Source organism: Anomaloglossus baeobatrachus, chromosome 5, assembly GCF_048569485.1.
Source record: "Anomaloglossus baeobatrachus isolate aAnoBae1 chromosome 5, aAnoBae1.hap1, whole genome shotgun sequence".
NCBI lineage: Eukaryota > Metazoa > Chordata > Amphibia > Anura > Aromobatidae > Anomaloglossus > Anomaloglossus baeobatrachus.
In genome coordinates, this window is record NC_134357.1 from 224494987 (window position 1) to 224520073 (window position 25087).

Genomic DNA, 25087 nt, shown 5'->3' on the forward strand with positions numbered 1-25087 from the left:
CTCCGCACACAGGCACTACCGCCCCATTATTACCGCAGACACACCGGCACTACCTGAGTGATGTCATCGCTGACAGCATGACTCACCTCAGTTGCTGCATGGAGCTCACAGGAGCGGCGGTGTTCTACTGCTGCTCCTGTCATCTTCCAATGTAGCAGAGCTGAAAGCTTCGTGGGACCTCGTGTGGATTACGTCGGACCTGGAAGGGTATTTGGGGGTTAATAAAGTGGTGAAAAAGGGTGTTGTTTTGTCTTAAGGCCCTGTCACACACAGAGATAAATCTGCAGCAGATCTGTGGTTCCAGTGAAATTATGGACAATCAGTGCCAGGTTTGTGGCTGTGTACAAATGGAACAATATGTCCATGATTTCACTGCAACCACAGATCTGCCAAAGATTTATCTCTGTGTGTGATGGGGCCTTTACTTCAAATAAAGTTTTTTTTGGGATTGTTTTTATTTTCTTTAACTTACAGGTTAATCATTGGGGGTGTGCCATGATTAACCTAGGACTTAGTGGTAGCTATGGGCTGCCATTAACTCCTTATTACCCTGATTGCCACCGCACCAGGGCAATTCGGGATGAGCCTGGTAGAGTCCCGGGACTGTCGCATCTAATGGATGCGGCAATTCCGGGTGGCCGGTGGCTGATATTTTTAGGCTGGGGGCTCCACATAATGTGGGGCTCCCCATCCTGAGAACACCAGCCATAAGCCGTGTGGCTTTACCTTGGTGGCACCGCACGTCGTTTTTTTTAAATTATTTATTTATTTTACTGCACTACATTGACCTGCCCATTGGCTGTGATTGGTTGCAGTGAGACAGCTGTCACTCAGCATGGGGGCGTGTCTGACTGCAACCAATCATAGGTGCCGGTGGGCGGGGGAAGCAGGGAATACGAGATGGAATAATGAGCAGCCGGCATTTTCAAAAGCTGGAGAAGCCGCCGGACTAGTGTGACAGCTGTGCAGTACCACTCCGGTGATCGGTGAGTATGAAGGAGGGAGAGACCGACTTACCGACAGAGAGAGAGAGAGAGACCAACCGACTGACCGACAGAGAGAGAGAGACCGACCAACATCGACAGAGAGAGACTGACCGACCGAGAAAGAGACCGACAGACCAACAGAGAGAGAGACCGATAGAGAGAATGAGAGAGACTTTAGGCATGCCCAGAAACAAAAACCGGACCCGTCGTGGATTCTGTCATATGCTGTATTACACCGGCGTCCATAGGCTTCCATTATAAAACACGCCGTACGGCACTGGATCCGGTGCAATACGGTTTTTCGCCGGAGACAAAAAACGTTACATTCAACGTTCCATCCGGCCACCGGACAAGCAAGGCTATCCGCCACAATCCGGCACTAATAGATATCTATGGGGAAAAAAACGTGTCAGGCGGCAACAAACGCCGGATCTGTTTTTTCATGTTTTTGCCGGATTGTGCCTGATGGCAAAAAACTGATGTGTGAAAGCAGCCTAAGTAGTCCAGGTGGAAACAGAAGACAGGGTAGGCTCCAGAATGTCCACAGCACCACATGAGATAACATTGATCACCGGCCCAGAACAAGAGAACACTACTCAGTTATCTGGGCCCAGTCTGAGCAATCATCATCAGCTGTCTGGCCTCTGTTAAGCAGACCAACTCTACTACCAGCACTGGCCACAAGAGGGAGCCCCAAACCAGAGCCCAGTCCAAATGTGTTCACAGCAGCGAGGTCCTTGATGGTCCCCTCACTGTGCAGGTGGTATCAGGCCCGCCTAGAGCTTTTGCCTGACCTAGGGTCCTTTACCCCGTTGGTGCGTAGTTTCCGGGAGTACTCCACCGTACTCCACCGGCAACTACCCTCCTGGGCACCAGTTTACTGTTCACTCCAAGTCAGTGCATCTCCTCACGTCCACCTTCACTGTCTTCCTCCGACTCACTACTCTGACTGACTGTCCACTGTCTGCCCCTCCCGCTTCAGGGACATGATCATATACTCGAAGACCTACGAGGAACATCTGGAACATCTAGCAGTGGTATTTGAAGCATTGTCGAAGAACAGGATGAAGTTAAAGCCGTCTAAGTGTCACCTGTTGAAACCCAAGGTCCAGTATTTCGGGAACGTGGTCAGCGCAGACGGAGTGGCACCGGACCCAGAAAAGGTTACTGCCATAAAAAACTGACCAAGACCGTCCACCGTCAAAAAGGTACGTCAATTCCTGGGCCTGGTAGGATACTACAGGAGATTCATAAAGGGCTACACAAAATGGCAGCACCCTAGCAAGAACTCCTGGTAGGCCAGGCCAATAAGGGCAAGACTTCTGGTCCTCCATTTGAATTGGGTGAAGGAGAAGAAAATTCCTTCAGACAGATGAAGTTGGCCCTGACAGGAGATGAGATTCTGGCATATCCTGACTATCACCTCCCCTTTGTGCTGTATACCGATGCCAGCAACGTGGGATTGGGAGCTGTACTATCTCAAGTAGAGAATGGCAAAGAAAGAATGATTGCCTACGCAAGCATTAAGCTCCGTCCAACTGAAAGGAGTTTCTGGCATTGGTCTGGCCAGTGACTGAGCCGTTCAAACACTATCTTGCAGCCATAAAGTTCACCATCTACACGGACAACAACCTCCTGACCCATCTTATATACAGCGAAGCTTGGTGCATAGGAACAATGTTGGGTGGCCCGGCTGGTGAATTATGACTTCTCCATCAAGTATCAGGCTGGCCGCAAGAACGCCAACGCGGATGCATTATCCAGAATGCCCCACCTATCTGATGAGGGAAAGGAGGAATACGAACTGGAGTTGCCAGCATTTCACCGGCCCAGTGTTCTACAGAACCAACAGCCTTACAGCATGCGCCAAGAAACTATCTTGGATCCACTACCTTATCATGGTTGAAAAGAAGCACAGGACAATGACCCTGCAGTGAAACTGATCAAAGAGTTGATCGCCCAACCAGATTCGTATCTGGGTCCTGAAGCTCCACCGGAAGCCCAACGGTTGTGGAAGGAGAGAAGCAGGCTATTTAGCCATCGAGGTAAATTGTGCCGAAGTCTTACTAACCCTAAAGGCCATGTCACACACAGCGACAACGACGATGACGTCGCTGCTCAGTCGCCATTTTCTGTGACGTAGCAGCGACCTTGCCGTCGTCTTCGCTATGTGTGACATCTAACAATGATCAGACCCCTGCTGCGAGATCGCTGCTCGTACTTGAATGTCCCAGTTCATTTTTTGATCGCTGCTATCCCGCTGCGCCACATGAATCCTTGTGTTTGACACCGTAGCAACGACGATCGCGACGACGCTGAAGGCAGTGATATGGGCTGAAGACCGTCGAGGTCGTGATTATTGCTGCTGCGTCGTTGCTTAAAACAACATGTTTGACAGCTCACTAGCAATCATGTAAGGTCGTTGTTACGTCACAGAAAATGGTGACCTAACAGCGACGTCGTTGTCGCTGTCGTTGTGTGTGACTCCAGCTTATAACACATGAAAGGGTATGTCAAGTGGTGATACCTAAAGCACATGTCCAGTTAGACTTGGAAGCGTACCATGATTGAGCAGGTCACTTCGGGTGGAAGAAGTTGGAAGCGTTGCTATGTGACTGATTCTATTGGATTAAAATGAGAGCCATTATATAAGACTGGTGCAGAAACTGTGGTCCTTGTGCTTTGAGGAGGAAAGACCATAACAATCAAAAAGCACCACTGCAACCTATTGTCACTAAGCAGCCATTGGAGATTGTTGCCCTGGACCATCTGAAATTAACATCCAGTCGAACAGGCTATACCTACGCTCTCACTATGGTGGATCACTACTCCAGATTCTTAGTGGTCGTACCTGTAAAGGACCTAACAGCAAACACTGCAGCAAAAGCCTTTTAGGCTATGTGCCCAGGCTGCGGAAAATGCACGGATTTTGCCGCGGATTTCTCGCGGAAAAGCCGTGGATTTTCCAGAAATCTGCAGCACAGCTACTCCCCAGCCATTTCTATGGCATTTGGGAAATGCTGTGCCCACGCTGCGGATTTTTCCGCAGCGGAAATCGTGCGGAAAAATCTGCAGCATGTCAATTATTGTTGCGGATCTTCGTGCGGATTTTGCCTATTCAATTGAATTTAAAAAAATCGCGAAATCTGCAACAAAATCCGCGTCAAATCCGCATCAAATCCGCGTCAAATCCACACAAAATCCGCACATATGAAAAGGTGCGAATTCCGGGGGAAAACTGCGGATTTTGATGCAGAAAAATCCGCAGATACAGAGTCCCGTGGGCACATAGCCTTAAGCGGGCTTTACACGCTACGACATCGCTAATGCGGAGTCGTTGGGGTCACGGAATTCGTGACGCACATCCGGCCGCATTAGCGATGCCGTTGCGTGTGACATCGATTAGCGATTTTGCATCGTTGCAAAACAGTGAAAAATCGCTAATCGGCGACACGGGGGTCCATTCCCAATTATCGTTACTTCAGCAGTAACGAGGTTGTTCCTCGTTCCTGCGGCATCACACATCGCTGCGTGTGACGCCGCAGGAGCGAGGAACGTCTCCCTACCTGCCTCCCGGCCGCTATGCGGAAGGAAGGAGGTGGGCGGGATGTTACGTCCCGCTCATCTCCGCCCCTCCGCTGCGATTGGGCGGCGGTTCAGTGACGTCGCTGTGACGCCGCACGGACCGCCCCCTTAGAAAGGAGGCGGTTCGCCGGTCACAGCGACGTCGCCGGACAGGTAAGTATGTGTGACGGCTCTGGGCGATGTTGTGCGGCACGGGCAGCGATATGCCCGTGTCGCGCAACAGATGGGGGCGGGTACCCACACTAGCGATATCGGGACCGATATCGCAGTGTGTAAAGTAGCCTTTAGGCTCACTTTTGTAGACCTCACAGATCCCCAGAACAGGTATTGACAGATCAAGGTCCCGCTTTTGAAGCCAGAATATTCCAAGAATTTTGCAACCTATATGGCTGTAAAAAGATCCGCACTACACCTTACCATCCCCAAACAAATGGAATGTGCGAGAAAATGAACCACCTAGTAATCAACTTATTGAAAACTCTACCACTAGAAGAAAGGAACATATTGTCAGAAAAGTTACCTGACTTAGTGGATACGTATAATATCATTGCAGTGAGTTCAACAAAATGTACACCAGCATATCTAATGCGAGCAAGACCTGGAATATTTCCAGTAGATCTTGAAATGGGAGTTGAGATTCCAGAAACTAAGGCGGGCTTTACAGGTTGCGACATTGCTAGCAATTGCTAGCGATGTCGAGCGCGATAGCACCCGCCCCCGTCGCACATGCGATATCTAGTGTTTGCTGCCGTAGCAAACATTATCGCTACGGCAGCTTCACACGCACATACCTGGTCGTCGACGTTGCTGTGACCGCCGAACAATCCCTCCTCCAAGGGGGAGGTGCGTTCGGCGTAACAGCGACGTCACCGCAACGTCACTAAACGGCCAGCTAATAGAAGCGGAGGGGCGGAGATGAGCGGGATAACATCCCGCCCACCTTCTTCCTTCCGCATTGATGGCGGACACGGGTAAGGAGATGTTTGTCGTTCCTGCGGTTTTACACACAGCGATGTGTGGAGCTGCAGGAACGACAAACAACATCGTATCTGCAGAGGTAACGACATTATGAAAATGAACGACGTGACACAGATCAGCAATTTTTGTCACTTTTGCGCTCGTTCATCGTCGCACCTAGGATTTACACATTGCGATGTCGCTACCGGCGCCGGTTGTGCGTCACAACAACCGTGACCACGACAATATATTGGTAGCGATGTCGCAACGTGTAAAGCCCCCCTAATTCACCAAATTCTGACTGGGACTCTAATCGTCAAGCACAGTACAAAAGAATACAAGAATATGTCGAGCAGAGTCTAAGGCGGGCTTTGCACACTACGACATCGCAGGTGCGATGTCGGTGGGGTCATGTCGAAAGTGTAGTGTGTAAATCCTAGATGATACGATTAATGAGCGCAAAAGCGTCGTAATCGTATCATCAGCGCAGCGTCGGCGAATTCCATAATTACGCCGACGTGACGGTCCGATGTTGTTCCTCGCTCCTGCGGCAGCACACATCGCTGTGTGTGAAGTCGCAGGAGCGAGGAACATCTCCTACCGGTGTCACCGCGGCTCCTGTTGGATATGCGGAAGGAAGGAGGTGGGTGGGATGTTTACATCCCGCTCATCTCCGCCCCTCCGCTCCTATTGGCCGCCTGCTGTGTGACGTCGTTATGACGCCGCATGGCCCGCCCCCTTAATAAAGAGGCGGGTCGCCGGCCAGAGCGACGTCGCAGGGCAAGGTGAGCGCATGTGAAGCTGGTGTAGCGATAATTTTCGCTACGCCAGCTATCACCACATATCGCTGCTGCGACAGGGGCGGGGACTATTGCACTCGGCATCGCACCATCGACTTGCGATGTCGTAGTGTGCAAAGTACCCCTAAATCAAACAAGAGAAAAACAAGAGAAGGACTATAACAAGAATGCACACACTGTTTCTTTAACATGAGTAGAAATCGTTTTGAAAAGAGAAAGGAGAGTGCAGAAACTTAATGATCAATGGGAAAAAGAATCCTATACTGTACTACCTTCTAACTCAGACAACAAGAAAACCTGCTTAATCAGCAAGGATAAAGGTAAAACTTCATCAACTGTTTCAAGGGATTAATTGAAGAAATGTCCAGAACCATTCAAACCTTCAGACAAAGAACCTTGTACACCTCCAATATAAGAGGAAAAATAAAGAGTAATACATACAATATTTGGAGACTTTCCAGAAAATTGGCCTCAGTACAATGGAGCGTTTAATTGTGCCAGCAATCACGTTCCCACAATCCGTGAAAGAACCAGTTCCAGGTCAAGAGGAACCTCCAAATAGTACATCTTCTAGTTCAACAAGAAGATGCAGACAACTGCCTAGTCCACCTACAACCAGTAGCGAGACATTTGCAGTAGACACTAGAACACAACAGGGAATAGCTGAGACACCAGGGTTACGCAGCTCAACCTGTAGCAACTTGGGTCAGCCCCCACTCAGATACAGAGAATAGGTGTTCACAGAAAAATGTGTAAGCCAATGTCTTTATGTAAACAGAATTATAAATTGCAAATAATGTGAAAAATATTTGAATAATAATACTGCATGATTTTTGATAAAAATGGACCACTGGTCATTGGACTCTGAATGACCTGAACTCTCGCAGTGTAAATAGTTGCACCAGTTGTGCCAATACCAAAGTACAACTTTGCCAAAAAGGACCCTCATCGACACCACCAATATGGAGAGGAAAAGGTTGCAGAGAGGGTCTGCGGTAGAGTCGGCCGAATTACGGTCACCATGGAAACTGGTGAGATTCCTCCTAGAGGTTTTGGGGACCAGGATCTTTGGGTGATGGTTGATGGGGAGGGTACTCCAGTTTGCAACATTTAAGCAATGCAATCCCTGCACGGGAAGAATGTTGATGATTTTAAAGTTGAAAAGTTACAATGTAAATTGTGTCACTTTTTGCAGCCCGCGAACGTGCTGTGTTTGACCAAGGGGAAATGTAGCGACCCTGAACCCCTCAGGGCACTACTAGGTACTGCATCCTGTCACAGATGCAGGGCCTACCCCCAGGGACCTGGAAGCTCAGTGCCGGTACCAACCAAAACACATAAATAACATCCCCAGTTTCCCTCGCCCAATCAGAAATGACTGACTAGTTGGGGACCCAACAGATGGCCACCTGGGGTCCACTAGCCAACAACCAGGGTGATTAGACAAAAAGTGGAGGGAGTCTGTAGTGACAGTAGTAGGGGATGGACGTGTCTCTGGATGGGGCCGTGTAACAGTGACCCAGTTGGCGCAGGAGAGTGGTTGACAGGGAGGGTACAGCCAAGTACATCTGGAACCAAAGCACCTACGGGGCACAGGGCCCTAGGCCAGGTGAATGCTTCAAAATGACTTACAAATACCTGCACAGTGAGGGAACCTTCACGGACCTCACTGACCCAAGAATCCGGGGGCACCAGCAGTAACGATAGAGCCAGGGACCGGAACAGAACACCGACCCTACAGGGTTCACACTGCCCACTGTACGGACCAAAACCTGAAGACAAACAGGAGGGAACCCCTAGACGCTCCAAGCCACGGGGTTCCACAAAACTACAGAAAGGTGCAGGGGAAAGAAGCACCAGGTTACCACACAGGCACTACAGGGACCAGGGGTCTGAACCAGTCGTCCAGCACTATCATCGCTGTAAGTAAAAGCAACAGTTGCACTGCATCCCCATCGTGTGGTCTCTGTTCTTTCCACACCGCAACCCATCATCAGCCCTACTTGTGGAGGGCCCAACATCCAAGCTGCCATCACCACCAGCCCCAGTGGCCATAAACTGTGCAGCGGTGGCTCCAACTACTTAGCCGCAACACACAAGTGGCATCACGACATAAACTCGTTCATCTCCACTGTATATAAACCCCTTTTAAAGCGACTCCCAGGGTCACAGAACCGGGCAACAGCCATAGCACACCCGTGACACAGTATGCCCGTACAAATACGCATCGGGTCCGACTCCCCCATAGCCCTGGGGCAGCACATGTAACTAAACAATGCAGCAGCTATTACACTATATATAACATGATGCATCAGATGTTTCATCCTTCATTGTCTGAACAATGGCTTTTAAAAGGTTTTAGCAGTGATTGGCACTATTACTGCTGTCACTGGGTGGCTGTTGCCCGGTTCCGTGACCCTGGGGGTCGCTTAAAAGGGGTTTTGTACAGGGGAAAAGTAAAAATAAAAGGTTTCTCGTGACACCACTTGCGGTATACGGCTATATGGGAGAAGCCGCCGCTACAAAGTCTCTGACTGCTGGGGCTGGCGGTATTGGGCAGCTTAGGTGTGATGGCTCTCTGCAAGTAGAGCTAGGCCCCAGGGGAGAATGATGGTGGTTCTAGTATATTGGTTCAGAGGTGTAGGAAGAATTCAGACAACACAGATGCTGCGGTTTACTTTGTACTATACTCACAGGTTTGAAGTTGCTGCTACCCAGTTTGTGTTGGTCTTTACTAATCCGGTATTCCCTTTGTTCCAGTGCTGCTGTAGTGAACTGGTGAGCTTTACTTCCATGCACCCCCGTAGTAGTTAGTGGGTCCCCGTGGCTTGGAGCGTTTTTGGAGTCCTCTCCTGTTGTCTCCGTCCTGGCCCGTATGGCAGGCAGCTTGAACCTCTCTTGGGTCAGACCTCTGTTCCCGTTCCAAGGTTCCCTCTCTGCTGCTATGCCCCGGACACTAACGTCAGCAAGGTCCTTGATGGTCCCCTCACCGGGCAGATTGTTATCAGATGAGCCTGAAGCGTCATCCTGAAGTAAGGCTCTGTACCCAGTCGGTGCTCGGTGCAGTGAGTACTTGTACCGTAATCTCCCTGGCAACCGTACTTCTTTGACTCAGTAGTCACTTTACATTTTTCCATCAGCACATCTACTTCTGACTGACTGTCTGTCTTTTCACTGTTCAAGTGACAAGATGTCTGTCGTCCGTCCACTCCACTGACTAGCCCCTCCTCCCAGGTTTATAACTAGTGGATGGGATGCATCCCAGCCAATAGGTGACCACCCGTCAGTTCCATCTCTAGTCTGTTACCTAGTTTGGGGAAAAGGGTGTGGATGTGTGTGTTGTTATTACCAGCACTGGACTTCCAGGAATCCGGTGCTAGATGTAGTACCCTGTGGCAACTGACAGTCAGGGGCGCCACATTACCTATATCCTTAGGGTCTAAGCACGCCTCCTGAGGATGCTACTGCGAAACGTGTTGGGGTGTAGGCACGCGACTGCTCTGATTCCCACTACCACCACTGATTCAGGTAACAATCCTGACTTATGTTTTTTAAGCACAAGCAGAACATGTACTTGCATGCATTTTAACATTTTGTGAATGGGATCTCACTATGCTGATAGATTTAGACCCTAGGGATATAGGTTACCTTACCTTTATCTGTTATTGATATACTGAGTGTGGGTATTTTACCCTTCGTTGTATTTACTATTTATTGATCTAGTATCTCTATACGGCTGTGAATTTTCCCTACAGTGTTAAGGCCCAGTCACACTAAACAACTTACCAGCGATCCCAACCAACAACTCAACTTGATAGGGATCGCTGGTAAGTTGTTAAAGAGGTCGCTGGTGAGATGTCACACAGTCAAACCTTACAACAACGCAACAACGATCCTGAGATCCATAAACAACTCATCGTTGGTCACTGAGACCTGTCACATTGTACGATTAACAACATATAGGCGTGCATCTACGTTGCCTTCACCGCGCCCCCTCCGCTCCTATTGGTAATCGTAAGTACGTTATGACTGGGCGGTGACTTTCTCTTCTTCCAGCGATAAGGTTCTGGATTGCAGATCGCAGTAGAGTACTCAGGGCTGTTATATACAAACCGCTAGCGGGATCACTGCTGCGACGCGGTTTATGCCGTTTGTGGTCGCTCTTGCGACACACGTCATGACGTTTTTCCAGTCGTTTTTGAAGTCTGATGGGCGGTGTTGATTTTCTGTTCTGTTTAGAGGTGGGAACATGGCGGCCAGGAGGCGCTGTTCTCCCTGGGGGCCTGTTGAGGTGCATTATCTCATCAGAATGATGATTAAAAAAGCTTATTCTTGTGAGGCAGAACATGAGCATCTCATGAGCATCTGAGCTTCCCCAGCAAAGTCTATGAGTTTTCATTTTTGCTGTCTGCACACAGCTTTTTTTTTTCAGCTGCGTTTTTGTGGTGCATGTCAATTATTCCCGCGTTTTTCACTGCGCTTTTCATCCATTGAGTGCAATGGGATGTTGAAAGACGCAATGAGAAACGCAAATAGCTGCGTTTTGGTGCGTTTCTAAGACCAAAAACGCAGCTATAAACGCAGGAGGTGGGTAGTAAAGTGACGTGTACAGGAAGAGGATTCCTTCTGTCAGTAAACGCAGAAGCGTGAATCCTCCCGGTACCGTCACCGCCGCTTACACCTCCCGTCCTGTGCATGTATGCTGCCGTGTGGTGCCATGTTTGGGCGGTTGGTGAAGGCGGCTGCGAAAACAAAAGTGAACAGTAGAAAAAAAAAAAGTTATACTCACCTGTCTGCAGACTCCTGGTGCCATGCACGTTCCCAGATCCTCCTACTGGTACCGCCGCTCCGGGTGTGGGCAGTCTCCCCGGGTACATATGCCTGCAGGATGCAGGACCTGGCGATGGATCACCTGATGCAGTCACCTGACGCATCAGATGATCGTAAGTCTCTGGCTGACGCCGGCGCCCAGCCGGTTATCAGCGGATGCGTCAGGAGACTTCATCCCTGATTACCGGCAGCTGCTGCAGCGATCGGACGGGATCAAACACATAAGTGAGTATTTATTTTTTTTTTGCACCGATGCATCAGCTGATTGTATAACCGGCTTTTATACAATCAGCTGATGTGTGATGTGCTTCAGCCCCTAGAACCTGACACATCATCTGATCGCTTTGCCTTCCAGCAAACCGATCAGATGATATTGGATCCGGATTGGACAGCGCGGGACACTTGACCCAGGATTACTGCGGAGGGGGGTTCTTTATTTAAATAAAGATGGAGTCACTAATTGTGTTGTGTTTTATTTCTAATAAAAATATTTTTCGGTGTGTTTTGTGTTTTTTTTTTTATCATTACTAGAAATTCATGGTGGCCATGCGTAATATTGGCGTGACACCATGAGTTTCGGGCTTAGGGCCAGCTATACAGCTAGCCCTAACCCCATTATTACCCAGCGAGCCACCCGGCATCAGGGCAGCTGGAAGAGTTGGATACAGCGCCAGAAGATGGCGCTTCTATGAAAGCGCCATTTTCTGGGGTGGCTGCGGACTGCAATTCACAGCGGGGGTGCCCAGAAAGCATGGGCAACCTGCACTATGAATTCCAATCCCCAGCTGCCTAGATGTACCCGGCTGGACTCAAAAATTGTGCGAAGCCCACGTCATTTTTTTTTTTTGTGGGGGGCAAAGAAATCCTGCATACAGTCCTGGAAGGAGGATGCTGAGCCTTGTAGTTCAACAGCTGCTGTCTGCTCTCCTGCATACACTATTGGATGGAGGATGCTGAGCCTTGTAGGTCTGCTCCCCCTGACTCTCCCTGAAGCATACAGTCCTGGATGGAGCATGCTGAGCCTTGTAGTTCTGCATCTGCTGTCTGCTCTTCTGCATACACTATTGGATGGAGTATGCTGAGCCTTGTAGTTCTGCATCTGTCTGCTCTTCTGCATACACTATTGGAGAATGAAGAACACATTGAAGAAGGAAATGACATCAGACCTTTTTTTTGTTCACTGATAAAAAACGCGTAAAGATGCAGTGAGCAAAAATGCAACAAAACGCCGCAAAATGCGTGCGTTTTTTGCCGGGTTTTTTAGACGCGGGTGCGTTTTAGTGTGGTTTTTGCTGCAAAAAACGCACAAAAACACAGCGTTAAAAAAACGCAGTGTGTGAAACTAGCCTTACCATTTAGTGAACATGGTAAATATAATATCCCTCTAACAAAAAAAATGGTAGTATCACCCTTTATTTTAAAGATTTTCGACTCGTTTTTTTTGTTTTTTCCCGTTTTCAAGAACACTATACAGTGGAACCTTGCTTAACGAGAACAATCCGTTCTGGGACTGTGCTTGTTAATCTAGGTACTCGTTCATCAAAGCAAGATTCCTCAGAGGAAATCATTGCAATGCTGACGATCCGTTCCACAACTTCTAAAATGTCCCATCCTGATCCCCTATTCTGTCATTCCACACATGCACAACCACACAGAAACACACACAAACACACACAAACTCACACAAACACGCATGCACATGCACATATTATATGCTCACCTTACCTTCCGTTCCGTCGCATGCCTCCTGGATCTTGTAGTTCGCCGTGAAGACGTCGCGATGTACCCGGGAAATACAAGAACCATGATGCCGGCGGTGCAACGGAAGGTAAGGTGAGCTTAATACTGTATGTGTGTGCGTCCGTGTGTGTTTGCGCGTACATGTGTGTGTTTGTGTGGACTGCAAGTGCGGGTCAGAGTGTGGTGGATGTACAGAACCGGAAGTGTGTGCGGTGAGAATTTTGCTCGTACAGCAAAGATTTCTCGTAAAGCGGGTTACAAATTTACAGAAAGATTTGCTTGTTAAGCGAAATTCTCGTTAAGTGGGTTACTCGATTAGCGAGGTACCACTGTATGGTTAAACTTATGGTTTCCTTAAAAGGGAACCTGTCACCACTTTTCTGGGCTGAAAATAAGTTGTGGCCATCAACATCACAGAGCTGTTATATACATCATTGTAACATGCTGTATAGGAGCCCAGGCTGCTGTGAGCAAATAAAAAACAATTTAGAGAACTAATGGTCCCGCTGTGGTGGAATAGGGTCATGGAGGCCTGTAAGTTATTCATTGCAATGCACAGTGTAGATCAAATGCTAATATATTCAAAAGAAAATAATCACATTTGAAATACAGTTTGCATATCAGAGGGAGAAGGTGGCAAAAAAGAGCTAATTACCCTTGGAACAGTCTGATATGCAAACTTGATTATACGTACATTTCTGATACCTTTGGTGCTAATTCAATGCTCCTGTGGTATAATGGGATTTTTTTCGCTTTGCATATATTAGCATTTCATCAACACCCTCTTTGCCAAAAAACATGCTGTGTAATCACGTTTGTAGTATTGTCCATTGACTTGGCTATCCTTGTTATCTCAGTGCATATCAGAGTGACAGTAGAAGCCTTGTGCACAAGCCTATCTTCTATTTAAATTAAATCAAAGAATTTTGCTGATTGGGCATTGCTTTTTGTGCCTTGTTTTTTCAATGAATGCAGCATACTTTGAGGCAAGGGGTCACCATGTGTCTGGTACCCCATGAGAAAAGGTTTGTAAAACATACTTCAGAAAAAGGGGTTTACCCGCACAAACAAATCTAACGATGTGTCTGCGGGGTCACGTCACAAGTGACGCACATTCGTCGTCGTTAGTGTTGTTGTATGGTGTGACAGCTATGTATGTGCGATTGCGATTAAACGTGAAACCGTTCCTCGCTTGCACATCGTTGAAAAGCTAAAAATTGAACGTCGGGTTGATCAATGTTCCCGAGTCTGCACACATCGCAGTGTGTGACACCCCGGGAACATTGAACGACAGCATACCTCAGTACAGCTCATACCGCAGTACAGTACGAAATCATATGTGTAATTGTATGGTGTACAGCAGGCTTAAGCCATGGAGGCCTGGAGTTATCCGCTCAATAGAAGTTTTCTCCTATGTACCACCACCGCAACCTGCTCCACCTTCTCCAGGTACGCCATCTCCTGGGGATCCCCCACCTCCACCTGCTGCACCATCTCCTGCTGAGGCACCCTCTCCTTCTCCTACACCATATCCTGCTGCAACCCCATCTCCACATTCTACCCCATCGCCACCTTCTACCCTGTCTACTCCGAATACCAATTCTCCAGATATGGCCTTCTCCCCGCTATGCTATGTGTGCGCTATGTATGTATGTGCTCGGTGTATCCATGTGTGTCTGCTATGTGTGTATATGTGCAGTTGGTGTGTGTGTCCTGGTGTCCTGGAGTCCTATATTCATCTATCTATCTTTAGCTAGCTAGATAGATACAGTAGATACAGTACATAGATAGATACACTGAACAAAAATATAAATGCAACACTGTTTTTGCTTCCATTTTTAATGAGCTGAACTCAAAGTTTTAAGGCTTTTTCTATGTATGCAAAAGGTGTTGTTCTCTCAAATATTGCTAATACATTTGTCTAAAGGCTACTTTACACACTGCGATATCGGTCCCGATATCGCTAGTGTGGGTACCCGCCCCCATCTGTTGCGCGACACGGGCAAATCGCTGCCCGTGTCGCACAACAGCCGTCACACATACTTACCTGTCCGGCGACGTCGCTGTGACCGGCGAACCGCCTCCTTTCTAAGGGGGCGGTCCGTGCAGCGTCACAGCGACGTCACTGAAACGTCATTGAACCACCGCCCAATAGCAGCGGAGGGGCGGAGAAGAGCGGGACGTAACATCCCGCCCACCTCCTTCCTTCCGCATAGCAGCCGGGAGGCAGGTACGGGGAGCTTCCTCGTTCCTGCGGCGTCACACGCAGCGATGTGTGCTGCCGCAGGAACGAGGAACAACCTCGTTACTGCTGCAGTAACGATTTTTGAGAATGGACCCCCGTGTCGCCGATTAGCGATTTTGCACGTTTTGGCAACGATGCAAAATCGCTTATCGGTGTCACACGCAACGGCATCGCTAATGCGGCCGGATGTGCGTCCCAAATTCCGTGACCCCAACGACTCCGCATTAGCGATGTCGCAGCGTGTAAAGCCCGCTTAACTCTATGTTAGTGAGCACTTTTCCTTTGTCAAGATAATCCACCCACCTCACAGGTGTGACATATCAAGCTGCTGATTAGCCAGCATGATTATTGCACAGATGGGCCTTCGCCACCTTCTACCCTGTCTACTCCGAATACCAATTCTCCAGATATGGCCTTCTCCCCGCTATGCTATGTGTGCGCTATGTATGTATGTGCTCGGGGTGTCCATGTGTGTCTGCTATGTGTGTATATGTGCAGTTGGTGTGTGTGTCCTGGTGCGGCGTGGGTGGTGTCACGAAGTTAAAAACACGACTCTGGCTGTACACTTACGTCCCCTAAAGTGCCAGCCCCCTTTCAGATCGGAGTGGACCACCGGGCCCCCTGGGTCCGTAGACGCTCGAGCCACCACCCAGCGACTCCGGATCAGAGCAGGCTCCGGTACGATAACTTCATTTGAATTTCTGATTTCCTGGTTCATTAATCGCCGTTGCTATAGTAACCCGCTCGTTAGGTTACTAAGGCAGCGTTGATGTGTTATGACAGCACGGGCAGCATCAGCATGAAGAAGACAGAAGATCAGCATAGTTTCAGAGGTGAGAGGAAGTAATAAAGATGTGGTCCCTAGGTGTTTATGTGTATTTATTTTTAAACCCTTGATTTGAGATTCTTATTGGCCGGGTTTTGACTAACAGTCTCTGTAAACCACTCACGGGTGCTGGCCACCGTGAAAGTTAACAGTTATGGTACTGGTCTTGCTTCCTCAGGACTTTTGTATCACTTGTGCTTGACCTGTGAGCCAGCTTTGTGCATCTTGTAGTGTGTAGGCCCTGTGGCCTGTATGGTGATACTACTCGTGTGGTCCTAGTCATGTGCAATGTCTCATGTGTGCACTGTATGCTGTTACTACTAATGTGGTATTACTCATGCGCATTGTCCATTGCCCTGACTATAGTTAGTATAATGATGCATATCAGAGTGACATTATTGGAAATGTTACACTTTTTGCCAGTGTTCAAGCCATATGTGTGTGTATTTCTAGTGCCTATCTTTCTGAAATAAACCCCCTCTCATTTTTTCAACACACATAACTTTCCAATTTTTCAGTCAATCTACCCATATCTTCCCCTAGCAGAATCCCACCCCTTCACTGACCTGACCTCAACCCAGCACATTACCCAGCCTTATTAGGGCAGCTACTAGCTGTATGCATTAAAGGCAGCAACAATTTTTAAATCAAAAAACATGTTTATTAAAATTAAACAAGTAAGGCAACAAGCAAACAAACACAACATATTAAACCATTTGAAAAAAAACACAAAAAACTACAAATCTTGATAATAAGAGTCCGAAAAGGAAAATCGTTCACCAGGTATTGGAAAATGTTGGGTCGATTGCGATTGACCCATGGGATAATGTGGGTGAAGCCTCCTTGGTGTGCTTTGTATATGTTCTTGAGTGGCATTCCATGAAGGGTATGACAATTGAGTCGGGTCTAACACGGTTGATTTGTCTGTCAGTTTCCCCTCTGCTGCTTGATTTAGAGCCTCTAACATTACTCTTTCGGCATGCCTTCTTTGGATTGGGTCGAGCTGCTGTAGTCGTTCATCAGCTAATTGTGTAAAACCACACTTGGCGTTATTTTTTCCTTGATTTAAAATAGTGTTGGCCAAATCGATAAGTTTGGCCGAATTAGAGCTGAAAGACGAAGTGGTGGATTTTCTTTTACGGGATGCGCATTGTCGCACAGCTTGACTGTGTTGTTCTTCGGCAGATTCAACATGTTGGGTGATGGTGATAGCATCATTCGCACCTGTTGGTGTGTCCGCAGCTTGAAAGTGGTCCTGCACGAAGAAGACAAATATTATATTAAAGCAAACCCAGAAAATAATTTTAAAACTTACAGCAACACCCAAATACAGTATTGTGTTTTTGAATTGGATATCTCAACCAGCAGGCACATGGGTACACGTGAGGGAACTAATACAGGATAAGAAATGTCATTCAACAGTATGCAAAATACAAAGTTTAAATGGTAATTAAAGGTAATAAAAAAAAAGGTACTTACATCACGGACAGTTGAGTGTGATCGGACCTCAGCCTCTTCTTCCTCCTCCACCGCTATCATTGATTCCAGTGGACGAGGAAGCTCTTGATCTCTAGTGAAGCTCATCAAGTCAAAATACCAGAGCTTTGGAACATATAGTTCCTCAGTTCCGGCACCTGACTTGGATGAGTTCTCCACCTTATTTAATTCTCTTTTAAAGACAGTGCGGAGGGCCTGTATTTTCTTTTTAACCACTGTCTCATCCACGGTTTCTGTTGGGTTATATTTCTTTACCAGGTCGACCAGTTTGAGATAGGCGTCCCTTTTTTTATATCTGTTACTGTAATCTGCTGACTTTATTTTCCATAAACAGGGCATGGAGCGATACATCTCTATCAAGTCTCTAATAAAGTCTTGGCTATTAGAAGACATCTAAAAACAGAAAAGTGAACAGTGTTACCAAAAGAATACATGTTACAGTTTTGAAAAATCACAAACCACAATAGAAAAGCCCTAGCATTGAAAGGCATGGCACTACACAATGGTTGCCCTTGGCAAAGCATATTTGAAAAATCATAAACCACATTAGAAATGCCCAAGCATTGGAAGAATATGGCAATCAACAAAACCTAGGCCTCCCTCCATTTGCTTGCAAGCCTAAAAAGCCGTAGCACAATGCAGAACACAATCATGATTGCATAGAATTAATATCAACAAATATATAATATATCATACTATTAAATATTTAAAAAGTAATATAATTAATACAAGAACGTAACTACGATCTCAATTTGAGATCGCAAACATACCTTGCAAAATAAGTAGATGGTTTAGATCCACAAAGTACAGACTTGCGACTCAGATGGGAACGCAGAGGTAAATCCAGATGAATGCATTTGGAATCGCTAATTCGCTCCCTTTTATATAGAGACAGTGTCATCCAATCACAGCGCATCAGTCGTCCAATCACAGCGCATCAGTGGCCACCAATCAGAGAATGACAACGCATCAGTGGCCACTATAGAGAATGACAATTCAGAATGGCCGACAATTCAGAATGGACAACACAGACATTATTATATCGTGGTAAAAATACATGAAAGTAGCCATAATCGCTGATTTCAAGTCACGTACCGAACGCAGCTGCGTCCCCGGTTAGGACTTCTTGATCGCAATTGCGTCTCGCAAGTCCTTTGCGTCGACGTTAGAATTCTATTGGATGGCGCTGATTTTAGTTGGGCGGGTCTAATGGTGTTGTTGTGGCCTACTGAAATATGGCAGCCAGAAGTCGGTCATCAGCTTGGGGAGAGGCAGAAGTCACATATCTAATTAAAATGGTGGACAGCAGAGATTATGATTGTGTTGAACACCATGTCCATCCTGTGCTCCACAAGAAGGCAGTGCTGAGGAGGATTAGTCGGGGCCTTTTGAGAAAATTTGGGGTGCAGCGTTCAACTACACAAATAAGGAAGAAGCTATCAGATCTGCGTTACAGGTCTAGCAACCGCCTTGCCAGCATCCGTTCTCAGAGCCAGCTCCAACCTGGTGAGTGGTGTTAACGAAAGTTGTTTGAATGTCCAATAATCTTGGGGCTGGCGGATCACTGACATATTTATAAAAGAGTCCGATCTGCGCCGTAATCCAGTGGCCATATAAGTCAATGGGGTCCGGGATAGCGCATAAACATTGCGTATGTGGACGTTAAGGCTATGTGCGCACGTTGCGTAAATACATGCAGTTACATGACATGTGACATGTCACTTCTTTCCTGCGCTTTGCCGGCAGCTCCTGCTCTGTCTATGGGAGGAGCTGCAGGCAGAGCGCATGGAATCGGCTTTCACCACGGACATTTATGCAGCGATTTAAAGCGCACATGTGCTCTTCTGATCGCTGCGGAATTTTAGGCAGTGACTGTATGCAACGTGCGCACATAGCATAACAGTCCGTGTACGCTCAGCACTAGTGTTAACATTGGTTAGCCCATTATATGGTGGCTCTTTAACATGAGTAGTACCACATGAGTAATTACACCCACATGAGTAGTACCACAAGAGTACTTCTTGTGAGTTACCCCCACGTGCAAATATTACAAGGTATAATTTTATCCAGAGCCGCAGCCCCAGCAGGACCCACCTCCAGACCCGGAACCGCAGCTGGAGCCTCCACCAGACCTGGAGCCACAGCTGGAGCCTACACCACACCAGGAGCCACAGCAGGATCCACCAGCAGAGGCGGAGCACCAGCCGGAGCCACCTTCAGTCTCTCCCTCCTCACTTCATGTCATCGGAGCAGGTTTGCCTTACAGTAATTTTTTAAGTTAAAACTAGGGCAATATAACTTTGACAGGATAGAGCTATCTTACCCACAGCTCCCAGATTTACCATTATCTGAAATACCTCTATCTATCTATATTTCTCTATCTATATAATATCTATCTATATAATATCTATCTATATTTCTCTATCAGCCTTAAGGCCGCTTTACACGCAGCGATATCGGTATCGATATCGCTAGTGTGGGTACCCGCCCCTATCTGTTGTGCGACACGGGCAAATCGCTGCCCGAGCCACATAGCATCGCCCAGACATGTCACACATACTTATCTGCCCGGCGACGTCGCTGTGACCAGCGAACCGACTCCTTTCTAAGGGGGCGCTTCGTTCAGTGTCACAGGGACGTCACAGCCGCGTCAATGAACCGCCGCCCAATCGAAGCGGAGGGGCGGAGATGAGCGTGACGTAACATCCCGCCCACCTTTTTCCTTATCGTCCGGGAGGCAGGTAAGGAGAGGTTCCTCGTCCCTGCGTTGTCACACGGAACGATGTGTGCTGTCGGAGGAACGAGGAACAACTTCGTTACTGCTGCAGTTACGACATTTGAGAATGGAACCCCATGTCAGCGATGAGCATTTTGGTATGTTTTTGCAACGATGCCAAATCGCTCATAGGTGTCACATGCAACGGCACAGCTAATGCGGCCGGATGTGTGTCACCAATCCCGTGACTCCAACGAGTTCGCATTAGCGATGTCATAGCGTGTAAAGCCTCCTTTACAAAGAGTCTAAAGGGTCCCACATAACCAATCATATATTAGAATACACCTCCATAGTCCTCCATGTATAATTATGCAGCCAGCCTCTCCAGTCCTCCATGTATAAAGCAGTCTCTCCAGCTGTGATGTACTATGAAGTGTTTTGTCTCACCCTAGCCGCTGAAGGTGATGCCAGAGGATTCGGGTGGAACCTCAGCCCGTCTTTACCGGACGAGGAGGAACACCCAAACCGTAAGTTTAAACAACAAACATGTACCTCTAAATGATATATCTACATATAATTTGCCTTTTTAAGTTGTACCATTCCCTCCATAGAAATACCAACATTAGAAGACCTTCAGGCCTCACACACGAGGATTCTGGCGACACTGTGGCAGCAGCACAACGCACACTGGCAGCGGCACAGCGCACACTGGCCACAGCAGTTACGCAGCACGGAGTGCAGCTGGCCAAATATGTGGCATCCCAACAACAGGGCGGCCGATAAGTTTTGTTTGTTTGTTTAAAATATTGTTTTTTATGTATATTTGTGTGATTATTGCCCATCAGTGTTTGTGGGCGTTGCCATGACAACACTGACAATAAAAAGTTTTTCATACCTCATTTTTGTGGTCTCCATGAATAGTTACAGTAGGACTACATTTTGCTTGGAGGAATAGATGTGTTTGAAGTTTTGCATACTCACCATGTCCACCAAAACCCTAATGCTGCCAATCCATGTCCGTGTCCTGGGGAAGCCTCCGATCACCATGCAATTATCCAGTGGGCATTCACGCCGGATAGGTACAGGGAGTGGAAGGACCAGTGACGCACGTGCGGTCACTTAACGTGGTGACGTCAGGAAGGTATTTCAGCTTACTGTACTTCGCAACTTCACCTGCGCTTCTGCACAATGGATCATACTACGGGAAGAAGACAAGATCGGAGGATTTCCCCCAGGAGCCAGACATGTATCGGCAGCATCGTTGGATGTTGCCTATGGATATATGTGGCTGTGTGTATGTATGTATGTACCAGTTAAAGACACAAACACTGAGTGCAAGAGGGAGGGACCCCTGTTTGCTACACGGGACTCTGTGTGTAATTCTTGTGAACTGTGAGTACACCATTTACCGCCGGTCCAACTCGGCACGTCACCTTCCCCAGCCATTTTTCCCATACACCTGGGACTACACCTCCCCTAACCGTCTCACCATCAGTCACCACAACCCACGGGTGCCCTTACCGACAACTCACTCCACAGTAATAAGTACGAGCATGGGTCCGGCCACCGCTGCTTACTAACAGGCCAAAGGCGGGATGCAGATGGGTTGGTGCATGTATACAGATGCATACATGTAATATAATGATTGTGAGTGATGATAGATCAGGGGTCGGGAACCTATGGCTCGCGAGCCAGATATGGCTCTTTTGATGGCCGTATCTGGCTCGCAGACAGGGCTCCTACCTGTCTATGGGAAGGATCAGGGCCGGCGCCAGCACCCGGCTACTCAGGGGGGCCCGGTGGCCGCGCTGTCACCGCCCCCCGCCGAGGATCGAGCTTTCAATTGCATCGGCATCGCAGGTGCCGATACAATTGAGAGCAATGATGAGAGAGTGAGCGGCGCGCTCTCTTATCATTCTCCCCCGCTGTGACTGTCGGCGTTCTTCTGACAGCTCTGCAGCGAGCGCGGTGACGTCATCACTGCGCGCCTGCTGAGAGGTCAGCGAGCGACAGCAATGGACGACGCGCCGAGGAGACCGGATCAGCGGGGGAACGAGAAGTGAGATGCCCCTCTACTGACACTGGGCTCCCCTGACTCACAGACCGGCCACTACACAGCGGCACTAGTACACATAGGGGCCCGGCAGCCACTCTGCGTCTATGTGTAGTGCTGCTGTGTAGTGGCCGAACTGTGAGTCAGGGGAGCCCAGTGTCAGTAGAGGGGCCCCTGACCTGGAGAGGCCACCAGCCATGTCTGAGCTGCAGGAGTGCTCCTGACCTGCACAGCAGACGGAATCTCCATCCTGCAGGACCTGCGATGATGTCACGCCCATGTGACTGTGTGGGAGGAGACACAGGATGCCGGGCAGAAAGCAAGATACTGAATCCTGAAGGAGATTTGGACACATGACTGGTAATAAGAAAAGAGGGGACATGAGGGTGAGGGGGGCTGCAGGGGGAGGGGCATATGAGGGCTGCAGACTGTGACAGAAGCATGTGAAGGGGTGCAGAGTGTTTGAGAGGGGTAAGTTGGGGTACAGGCAGGGTGAGATATGTGAGCAGGGTGTGTGAGATATGGGGGTGTATTGTGTGTGATATGGGGGGTGCAGGCTGTATGGGGAGCAGGGTATGTGACATATGGGGGTGTAGTGTGTGGGATATGGGGGGTGCAGGCTGTATGGGAAGCAAGGTATGTGACATATGGGGGTGTGGTGTGTGAGATCTGGGGGGTGCAGGCTGTATGGGGAGCAGTGTGTGTGTGTGATATGGGGGGTGCAGGCTGTATGGGAAGCAGGGTGTCTGGGCCACTGACAGATACAATTGCTCCAGCGGTCACTTAGTACACAAAGGAGTGTTCCTCTCTGCTGCACTAAGCCACCGCTGGACCTAAACAATAATTCGCTGTAAAATAATAAAATAGATAATTGACATAACTGACAATGCGTTGTGTGACATGTCCAATATTCCAGCTTCTTTCTTCTGCGAATGCCTCAAAGCTGGCATTCTCTCAACATCAGGTGGGAAGAATGCCAGCTTCCAGTCATGCGCAGGAAAAAGAAGAAGCCAGACTGCTGGACTGATGTCATGCATCGCAAGTTCACAATGTAAGTTATTTATTTGATTTTTTTACTGCTAATTACCATTGTTTCAGTCCAGTTGTGGCTTTATACAGCAGGGAGGAGCATTCCTTGCTGTACTAAGTGAACATTGGAGCGATTGATCTGTCAATGGCCCTTTAAACATATTGTACGGCTCTCGCGGAATTATATTTCAAAATATGTGGCGTTTACGGCTCTCTTAGCCAAAAAGGTTCCTGACCCCTGTGATAGATGTTTACTTCCTTTTTGAAATGAAAACTACCAAACAGCAGATAATCATTTTAAAGTGTTTATAAAACATGTAAATTAAAACAGAAAAATAGTAAGGAAATTAATGCCCGCTGCCCTCCGCTTGCCCAGCCGCATAACGGGACATCATCCGAGCATGATGGTCGAGCTTGGCCATCAGTCTCCTCTGTGCAGATATAATTCTTCTCTGCGCAGCAACAATGCTTGAGTGAGAAGAGACGAGGTATGCGAAAGTTGGGATTCCTGTGGAGGGAATGGTAAAGGTTTTAAATTATAATTTTTGTTTCTGCTTAGTGTTAAGAGACATACGAGATTCATGTTAAACACTTACGGCTTTCCTCCTCGTCGGACACAGAGGGACTGATGGATCCAGCAGGGGGCTCTTCCTCCACCGGGGGCTCTAGCTCCACCTGGGGCTCATTCACCTCTGGGGGCTCTGGATCCTCCGGGGGCTCATGCTCCTCTGGATCCTCCGGGGGCTCATGCACCTCTGGGGGCTCTGGATCCTCCGGGGGCTCATGCTCCTCTGGTAGTTCCTGCTGTGGTCCTGAAGAGAATTAACCTTATTACATACATATATATATATATAATCAATATACCTATCTATATAGATAAGTCTATGTATATACCTATTATATGTATGTGTTAGGCCCCCTTCATACGTCCGTGTTTGGCCCGTTTCCGTATGTCCCGGAGACACGGCCAAACGTGAACCAATGTTAATCTATGTTTGAGGTCACACCTGCGTTATTGCAGAATGTTCGTGTGTCTGTGATCCGTATGTGTTTCCGTTTTGCACGGAAGCATGTCCGTTTTCTGCACGTGACACGCACACGCGGACACCATGAAAGTCAATGGTTATGTGCGCACAATACGTGACACGGATGCATCTCTGTATGCTCCGTGTACGTTTTGTGCTTTTTTCTAGTGATGCCGGGCATTCATTGGTTTCCTGCCTATGTCTGTCAATCTCCCTCAATACGTCGGTCGGTCTCTATGTCTGTCGGTCTCTCTCGGTCTTGTCTGTCCCTCTCTCGCTGTCTGTCGGTCAGTCTCCCCCCTCTCTCATACTCACCGTTCCCCGATCACCGGCGCGGCGCTGCACGGCTGTTCTCTAAACTCCAACGGCTTTTCCTCTTTTGAAAACAGTTGGCCACTCATTAAACAATCTCCTTATTACCACTTATTATTAGCGTGGGGGCGTGTCTAACTGCAAGCAATCATAGGTGGCGTTGGGTGGGGAAAGCAGGGAATACGAGATTGTTTAATGAGCAGCCGGCTTTTTTAAAGAGGAAAAGCCGCCGGAGTTTAGAGAACAGCCGTGCAGAGCCGCGCTCCGGTGATCGGGGAACGGTGAGTATGAGAGAGGGGTACTCCATTCAGTTACACTGAGGATTAGCGTTCACCGGTGAGTCCTTCACGGGTGACCGCAAATCAGGACGCGACACCCAGACACAGGCGTGGTATGACAATGATTTTGGGTTAAGTTCACCCCAGTTCATTCTCTATGCGCGACTCTGTGCTGTCAGTGGGTATGTATCTTCGACATTGTGCATCA

The 25087-nt window shown here is 48.2% G+C and overlaps 1 long non-coding RNA gene across 1 annotated transcript; it reads left to right on the top strand.

Annotated features, from left to right (window-relative positions):
• Positions 1-19536: 19536 nt before the first annotated feature.
• On the top strand, positions 19537-20846 carry LOC142309880 (uncharacterized). Its single transcript, XR_012754026.1, has 3 exons — positions 19537-19719; positions 20635-20709; positions 20794-20846. It is a non-coding gene; the product is annotated as an uncharacterized LOC142309880 (long non-coding RNA).
• The last annotated feature ends 4241 nt before the right edge of the window (positions 20847-25087 follow it).